Source organism: Patagioenas fasciata, chromosome 3 (genome assembly GCF_037038585.1).
Source record: "Patagioenas fasciata isolate bPatFas1 chromosome 3, bPatFas1.hap1, whole genome shotgun sequence".
Lineage (NCBI taxonomy): Eukaryota > Metazoa > Chordata > Aves > Columbiformes > Columbidae > Patagioenas > Patagioenas fasciata.
Genome location: NC_092522.1, coordinates 99627053 through 99636969, shown reverse-complemented (window position 1 = coordinate 99636969; position 9917 = coordinate 99627053).

The following is a 9917-nucleotide window of genomic DNA, read 5'->3' as shown; positions in this document are numbered from 1 at the left end:
TAAGACATCGGCTGTAACCTGATCGGTAGTAATTCTTCCAGCTCTAATACCCAGACAGCAACCGCAAATTACATAAACATTTGAAAAAAAAAAACATGGCTCGTCTGCACACAAATAGCTACCACCAAGTTCCAGGCTCTTCAGGCTTTGATTATCGTGTCGTTCCTTTTTAGTGTATGATAAGAATCATACCTAATTTCTTGGACTGAAAACAAACGGATTAATGTTTCTCCTTCTTGCTACCATTTCCGCTGTTTCATACCAAAATGTCAGCACAAAATCGGTGGTGAAAATGTTCGTAGCCAAACACAACAACTTTCTCTTGCAAGAGTGGTCCAGCTCTATCTGTGCTCTGCATTATAAGGATGGAAACCCAATGAGTTGCTAAGGAAGTCCTCTGCACCGTCATGAATCAACCCTATAGTCATCAAGTCTCCCTTACACAGGAAAATTCCCAGCCATAGGTAAATATTTCTTCCAGTCATCCTAGTGACCCTCACACACTCTGATCCTGGTGTTCATACTAGTCTGCTGCTTCTTTAAATCCTTTGCAAATACCCATCCCTTCAACAGCTGACCTTTCTCCACTTTCACATGAATTTTTTCCCCTTCAGCCCCCACGACTGCCTCTGTCTCCTATTTTGATAAAGTGGTTCTTCAAGGCTATCTTCTCAAACATTATCCAGACTAGAAAATGTTTCACTCGTAAATGTTTCTAGATAAAATACTGATTTTAGTCCTCTGCCAAGGACTACAACTGGTACAAAGTTGCTAATGAATAAATACCTAGGTCATCATGTCCTCATTTTTATAAAACTCAGAAGTTATCTACATTAACTAAATACAAAATCCTCCCACAAGCACACATTCTTGCAGATTCCTCATATTAATAGATCAAAATATTACAGGAGTGGAGAAAGGAGAAATTATTTCCTATTTCCAGGTATCTATTTATAAAACATCACTCTGTGTTGTTCTTCTGTTTGTGGTAGAAACAGTAAATCCCTCCATAGCCTGAACATGTAATAACTACAGGTCTGCACTTTCCTGGGTAGCAGATGGGTCACTGGCCTATCAGGCAGAGCTTTTATGTTTTGCAGGTTAAAACCCAAACCACCTGATTTTCACTTCATGTAGAGCGCCGTGCCTCAGGTTTGAAGTAAAAAAGGTCTCAGTGGCACATGCGTCAAAAGGGGATTTTCTCTTGCTGGTCCAGTGGAGGGCAGCAAAATATTTACTGAAGAGATTCCTAATTTAATGTTCTCATCACTGACTTGTCTCAATAAATGGCTCCATGAAAACCTTGGAATAGTTCAGTACTTCTTTGTTTGGCTTACAAGACCTTACGTATTTGTTTATTTTAGTTAGAAGTCAGTTTTCAGAATGTTTGAGACTATTTTTCACATCAGAGATCCTGCCTTAAGACAAACAATGCTTGCTGCATAAATAACTCTGTGGTGCTCCCATTCTTTCCAGAGCTAATGACATCCGTATCAGGAGGAGGAGGAGGGCACTAATGCTCTGCCTTGAAGCCTGCTAGTCCATTCTCTGCAAAGCTTGTGTAAATTTACCAGGGGTTTAAATCCAACAGCGTATCTCCAGCACAGCTGTATTGGCGTACTGATCATCTTGCATCATTCATTTGCTATAAGCACACATTATCTCAGCTTTTAGTTTAATATATAGGGGAGTCGGCAGTACTAATGGAATAGCTTGAGACTGTGTCCTAAACTGGGACTCAAATTAAAAAAAAAAAAAAAAAAAAGAAAATATTTTAATGTATTGGTTAATGGAGTTTCTACAGTTCTCTTTAGCAGAATCTGACTATAAAATATATTAATTTTACATCTATTTTTCATGAGATGTTACTGATAATAACCCTCCATGTGGGGACAGACTGACTGCAGAAAGACTACTGAGAATAAAATGCAGCACATCTAGAAGTCTTCGGTCTAAATCACAGCAGCTGTAAAAGGTCTTTAACTAAGGAGTGCACACGTGTTTTACAGCCTAGAAAAAACTCACTCTCTTTATCAAATGTTTAGGATATCCTCCTGGAAACCAGCTTCCTCATTGAATTTTATAATGACAACAAGGCAGAAGGCAGAACAAAGAGGCATCACATAATGGTTTGAAGCCAGGAAGGGAGCAGAGGCAGCTACTCACACTTTGCACCAAGCTGGCGGTACCTGCTCTGCAGAGCAGCCCCAGCTCTGGCAGGAGAGGGGAGCAGATGCTGTAGTCCCAGGGGTGACAATTGTTGTGCTTCTGGTGTTGGCTGTAAGCAGCCAGTTCAGGAGCTCAGGCTGAAATATTGAGGAGCACACACTGAGAGCCATGCGTACATTACCATCAGAAATTTGAATAATGCAGGTGATTTTTCCTGGCAAATACTGGCAAAATCCAGTGTTTTAAACTGTAACCAAAGCAAAGAGCTATTCAGTAGCTGCATAAAGGTGTGTATCAATGAGTGCTCAGATAATGTAGTGAGGGCACTGGAGAACCCCTCTACCCTACAAAATGGGCCGTAGGGAAAACAATAAAATCATTCCCAGTTATATCGCTGAAAATTCAGGACAGAGCAGCCTCTGCAAATCTAGCAATATTCAGAAACAGAAAAGGTTTTGCTGTGTTTCTGACAAAGATATTGTCAGCTGCTGACACTGTAGATACTTGACCGCAGACAGTGAAAGTGAAGAAAACCATCGTGCAACACAACTGCTGAACTGCGAAGAGCAAGGAGTCCAGCAGGGGGATGCAGCAAGCTGCGGGGCTTTCCTGCAGGACTGCCGTACAGCTAGCTCCGGGGAGCTGGCAGCTCCATCTTTAGAGAAGGTAGAAGTCTTGATAGCTCAGTGAAAATACAGAAGAGACAGGGCATCTTTAAGTGAGAGGCGGGATCTCAACCAGGAAAGCGGAAAGCACTGACAAGGGGTGGGAAAGGAGAGCAGAATTTTACACAGCATTATTCCTAAATTAATAAACTCTTAAAGTGGGATGTCTTGACATAAAACAAATTACCAACTTCCTCTTGGAGCTATATGAACTATGTATAAGACATACTTATCCGGGCAGGATATAATGGTATGTAATAGATGTTTACAATGCACAAAGTACCTGTACATACATATAAATTCTATTTGATGCTTGCACTTGGCTCTGGCACATTATTTTCACTGACACATGCTGCAGTTACTGTAACTACAGAAAGCACTGTGCTCATGGAGCAACCACCAGCATCAGAACGGAAACCTTGCAAAAGAAAACTGCTCTGCTTTACACTATGCAAGGACTGACTGAATAACTGACCCATAATGGTGATGTTCAGGAGGTCATGAAGGCCTGCTGAAGAGCAGGAGGACAAGCTTCATCCAACACAGTTGTTCTCAACTGGAAAACATTGGTATTATTTCTAAAGCATATGGAGCTGTCTTAAGTGGTTGTTTACAGTCATATTAATTGCTATGGAGCCTGATCAGGTGGAGATGTTGAAAGGAACAAAGCCGGAAAAGTGAAACAATAGTAAAGAGAAGGAGTGGCCCAGTGCACACAATAACCAGGTTCACAGCTGCTAAAAAACATCTCGCAGCCCCTGCTCCCTGGGACTGTCCTGTCTCGCCAAGGCTGTTGGTGAGACACCCTGCAAACACTTGAGCCTGTCCTTCCTTTCCAGGTTCACTGGCGTCCCCTCGGGCAGGGGGGAAACGCCCCGTCCTGCTCACAGTCTGTTCCCCAGCTTCTGCTACAAGGCTGCCTGCTTAACTCTAGACCTTGTTTAGCACCAAGCTCCACTGAAGGGTCAGTAACTCTCTCTCACTCTTAACAAAACAAACCATTTATACCACTAGGATGAGAGTCAACACGAATTTTCTTCACACCTGGAAGCCCGGCTACTGCACACCGTGGTGTCCCTTGCTTTGGCTGCTGCCTGGCCTGATTTCCTACTACCTTCCCTGCCTGAAAACACCAGATTACCTCCACCTTATCCAAAAACACAGGCAAAAGAAATAATGCCTTTTACTCTCCTCCCATCTCCTTGCCTCCATCTCTGCAAATTACTCATTTCTTTGCTCTTGTATTTCTCATTTCTATTTTAATATTTTTTATCAGGGTAGCATGCAGCTTACTTGGAGTAACAGCTCTGACCTGTGACATAGCAAATTGACTGTGTATGCGATTTAAAGTTCATCTGGGAGCACACGGCAAGTCTGGTGGGCCCAGAACACATAAACCGAAGTCTAATTGTACATGATCGCCTGACATCACAGACTTTCCTAGATTTCTACCTGAGATTTTCCAGCACAAACACAGAATATCTGCTAAGAGCCTCTCTGAGATAACTAGCCATGTAACTGCAGTTGTAGGAAACAAACCAAGAAATACTATCAAATTTAGCACAAGGGTGTTTTATACTCTTTTCCTGTAGTGAGACATTAAACCTGCTAGAAAGAAAATATATTAGTTACAACTATGTCTCAATAAACAGCTCACGGAGAGCACAGAGTCAAGCAGTAAATAAGGCAGAAATAAGACACATATTGCTTTTGTCGGATTCTTGGGCAACACGACACGGTTCTGTTCGGAAAAACAGTTTGCCTGTATGGCAAGGGGAGGTCCAGAGACAGTGAGGTCTGGGAGGCAGCCAGGGCTCCTGCCCTAGTAGAGCAGCATCTTCCTGCCCTGGGCTCCATTTCCTGAATTAGATGCAGCAACGGCAAAAGCTGCAGCTGGGGAAAGAGAAAAGCAGCCTGCCAAGCAAGGGAGTGAATGATGGCTGGGAGGGAGACACCTTGCAGCTGGGACAAATGGTGAGGGTATGTGGAGAGAAACAAGAAGCCAGAGGCCCCGGAGGGTGAGCGGAGGAACAGGACACAACACCAGCTTTGCAGGGGCCTCATGTGCTAAATGGTGGCCCAGGTCTCCAGAAGGGAGGGAGGTAGAGATGCTTCTCTAGCCGCTTTTGTATGGGCTGGAAGGCTGAACTGCAGAATGGCTCCTTTGTCTCAGCCCCTTGCTGGGGCTAAAAGCCATGAGGCATGTGGCCCAGATGGCCAGGGCTGGCTCTGAGGACCTGGAGGGAGGAAAAGAAGGAAGGCTTCATTCCTTAAATTTGTACTGATCCATGAGGCTTAGAGAACAAAACTCCAGGGAGCACACACAACATCAGGGAGTGCTTTATAGATGGAGGTTCTCAGACAGCTAGGAGGCACTTGCGAGGAAGAAGGGGAACTGTGGATGCACCCGCCTTATGTGACACATAGTCTTAGCTGCTGAGACCTGTTTATGAGACCTGTGTGACTCCAAAGTGCAGCTGGTGAATGAGATCTCCATTTGCTTACCATGCCACGAGCATGCCAGGAACAAATCTAGTTTAAAAAGAAAGCCCCATAACCTTATGGTCCCCTGAGAGCAGTCACTCAGGGAGCTTCCCAAAATAGAAACTGCGTAGTGGGTGCCAGAGGCAGTGAGGCAGCGTAACTAAGAAAACTGATGAAAAACAAGTGCTGAGCAAAGCAACAGAGAGGTGGTTTTGTATTAACCCTGCCAAATGGATTATTTATACCCTAATCTTCTGCTGTTGGTATGACTGAGCTTTTTGAAGGAAAGCTGCAGCTAGCTTCTCCTGGTTATTTAATGAGGCAGATAAGCTTATACCTTAAAGCAATTCCACCAGCCTCTGACAGCCGTCCCATGCACATGACTTTCAGGATAATTCTTAAGTATGACAGAAAGTGGCAGTTACAAGGAGATATTCTGGGGACAATGGGACATGAGGACTGCCCAGACCGTAAACAAACATCAGGTAGAAAAACTACATCAAACACTGAAAGTGTGTAGCTTCAAGAGAAACTTCCATGGCATGAAATGCTGATTAGAGGACCTGGATCCTGGCAAGTGATGGAGGTAGCCAAAGTGGACTTTACTGCCCAAGGGATGTCAGTGACAGATGAAAGGCAGGCAGGCAACTACACAGGAGCAGGACAGGGTGCTCCAGCTCATGGGAGCCAGGTGCCCTGGCATGGGCACACAGAAGCATTTGGAGAACAAAAGACAAGAGAAAGAAGCTGGACTCCAGAAGCAACCTTGAAAGCTTCAAGGCAAGGTAATTTCTATTTTGAACAGCAGCATCTGACCAGCAGCACTAGAGCCCCTCTTCGGCCTTACCAAAATCCAGGTGTCACTCCCTGAGTGACTGAAACCACCTACATGGGACAAGCAACAGCTTCTGCCCTTTCCTCATTAGGTCTGCTCATGTCATGGTGGAAAAATGGTCATCCTCAAGGGTCCATAAAAGACTATACTGCTCACCACAGCTCCTCACTAGAAATAAACTCTTCCAGTCAAACTTTGAGTGTTTATATATTTACATACATAGTATGTGTGTATAGACATTTATTTTACAGAACTCTAATAATGGGGTCCTACCACCTCCCACTTCTTCTTTCAAGAACCGCCAGTGCTTGGCTATTTGTATTATTAAAACAATTTGGGTTTCCTTAAAGTTTAACAGAAATCTCCCTTATTGCTATTTAAGACCATTGCTTCTTGCACTTTGCCCACTGCAGCAAATCATTTATTCCCTTCTTCCTTGGAGCATCCTTTGAAATATTTTAACAAACACTGTTATCACACCTCCCTTCAGTCATCTTTTCTCTAGACTAAACAACCCCAGTGCCTTCAACTCATAGGGCACAATTTTTTAAACTTCTGCCATTCTTTTTGTTTGCTTCTGGATGCTGTCCAACTGCTCCACACTTTCAAGAAAGTGCAGCGTCCACAGAATCACATCTGAAACTTCACTAATATGTTTAATACTAAAATAGTTACTTCAGAGATCTCATTATAGGGAACTCCATACATCTCAGTGCTGGACTTGCACTTTTTAACTCCTCTGTTCTTTTTTTTTTTTTTTTTAGGATTTCACAAGGGAAAAATACAATTTGGGATGTTACCGAGACAGTTCAGGGGTGTAGAATAGACTCCCAGGGCAGGAATCTAATGGTTCTGTGTAGGAGACGAGGCCAGATGCCAGGGTAGAATTGAGACATGTTACCTCTTATTAGATGATGCAGTCTTGCTAGTGAATTTAAGCTGACCTGTAGTGATGTACAAAATGCTCTAGCAAACTATTTCAATCCATTGTGAGTGGCAAACTAGAGTAGTTCTATTGCCATTACAGCACTTTTTGTGCTGTGGGTTTGCCTTTTTTTTAAACTAACTTCCAGACCACTAAATTAGTTATTGATCCATTGTTAAAAATTATACCAACAGGAAAACTGAGAAGTAGGAAGTACAAGTAAAATTACTTTTACACAAAAATGTGTATGCTGGAACAGATATCTTAAGTTTCCTAACATTGTAAGGAAAAACGTAAGATTGTGAAATGACTGTCACTATTACCATCACAGAGAGGAAAATAGTATAATGCATGGTTTAGGACTGACATTTAATTATTTGCTCTGCCTAATTATCTAGTGGACTCTGGTGGGGTCTACAAAAACTCTTCACTGGTTGACATTTTAATTACCTTTCTTCAATACTGAGATCTGCAAAAATTCCTCCACAGCTTGCAGTTCTTCTGGTTTTTTCCTGTTTGACATGAAATTTAACATCTAATTGCACTTCTAGAGTTTGGCTTATGAGTGCCTACCAAACTCTTTCTCAGAGCAGTATCTGACTTGTGCAATCTGGCATCATCATCCCCCAAGGACTACGTGTTTGTCTCAACCAGCCCAGGTCTAAAAAGATTGTAAGGTGTTTCCCTTTCTTCGTTGTTCTTCTTCTGACTGATCTCCAAAATTTCCTTCTTCCTGGGCATTTAAAAGTGTACAGAATCTGCATAGCAATACCTAATAACCAACCTGCTCTTCCTCACAATATGTGAGCTATTGAGGATATTACCTGCTATTAACTAATGCTGCAACTCAGAAAAAACTCAGAAAATTACCTATATTTCACATCTTAAAGTACCTTCATTTGCCCTTATGAAAAGGCAGATCTATCATTTGAACTGCTTCCACCTACCAGCCAAATTTTTTGAGACCTTGCATCAAAACCACAAGCTTCTTCATTTTCTCATTCACCATGTGTCTGTTTTCTTCTCAGTTCCTTCAATATTTGCACTACTTACTTTCTGGTCTAGTTCAAATTTGTGGTCTCTGGTCTTGGTCATATTTCTAAGGGGAGATTAATGAGGAGCCTGAGTCAATGTTTAGAATTAGCAAGCAGGTGGGTTAATGGATGCTGAGGAAAGATCCCTGTGGAAGGGAGAAGCATCTACCTGCCTTAGTCACACCATTAACACTATTTAACAACTGGTTTGTACCAGACTACCCCAGGAGCAGGTTAGATTTCTGCTCTTAAATGGTTGCATACCTTTGCACCCTGGCTTTAGAAACTGGCTCTGTTACAAGATTTGCAGTCTTTTCTTATAATACTAGTGTTTCTTCCATGCTTTAGAGAAACTGCATTAAATTCATACACAGCGTACAAAGATCTTCCAAAATCAGAATAGAGGTTAGCGTGTAGGCAGCATTGCAGTGATAACCCACCCAGGTCTTGAACCTAATTCAAGAGATTCGCAGTCATCTGGAAGCTGACACGAAGACTAGTGGTTTAAATTCTCATAGAATCATGGAATAGTTTGGGTTGGAAGGGACCTTCAAAGCTCATCTAGTCCAACCCCCCTGCCATGAGCAGGGACATCTTCACCTAGATCAGGTCACTCAGAGCCTCATCCATCCTGGCCTTGAATGTCTCCAGGGATGGGGCATCTACCACATCTCTGGGCAACCTGTGCCAGTGTTTCACCATCCTCATTGTAAAAAAAGTCTTCCTTATGTCTAGCCTGAATTTCCCTTCTTTTAGTTTAAAACCACTACCCCTTGCCCTGTTGAAACACACCCTTCTAAAACGTCTGTTCCCAACGCATCCTTCTAAAAAGAAAAAGGAAATGAAGGACTGCTCAGAAGAGTGAAAAGCCTAGATACTGTATGTGTGGGTAGAAGGGAAAGGGAGTGTGTTGCATAGACACTGTAATGGCTTGTGGAGCTGGCAGGGCTCAGCACAGCCAGCACTGGGCTGGAGCAGACTCCTCCAGCAGCACACAGGTGTGTGCGGCCTGCCCAAGGCTGGCAGAGCCCCCAGGTTAATGCGCCCAGAGTGCTAAAACTGTGTTAGTGGAACAACCCTTGGCTCCGCAGGCAGCAGCCGAGGTGCAGACAGAGTGAGCGGTGCTGCCTGCGGAGGAGGGGGTTCAGTGCACACCTCAGCAGGCTTCCAGCCATTCTCCCCCGGGGATGGGAAGCAGTTACCCGAGAAGCTCTGGCCCGTAGCCCACTTAGGGGTTGTTATCTTGTGTGGGTACAACACACAAACAGCTGATCCACTTCTGGGCCAAAAGAGATGCCGAAAGCTGCTGGTGGTGCCACTCTACCTGTGCTAACAGGCTCCTTCAAAGGCAGCAAGTGTATCAACATCAACAACTGAAACCACTCATGAACACAAAACTGCCTAGGTAACTAAGGATGCTAAAAGCATCATAGGATGCACAGTCAGACCATTCCCCACCCATAATTTAACATTTCTACCCAGCTCCTAGATGTCAGGGCAGCCAGCATAAGCACAGCTTCCCAGGAGCATTCAGTGGTTTAGCATTGAGCGGTTCTGCTCTCAGTCCTCTGGTAGCAAAGAACAGCACTACACTCAATTCTGTCATCCAAATTCTTCGTTGTTCTTGGAAAACACACCAGCATACCATGAGAGCAGCTGGTCTAATTGCTTCCTTTCATTACCATCTATGGATGCTTCTGTCAAGCTAACCTCCTCTACCGACTGGGCTTCTTTACAGCTCTTGACCTTCAGCCTTGTGAGAGGGTTTGAGACATGAACTACATTGTCCACGTCCCACACAGTCT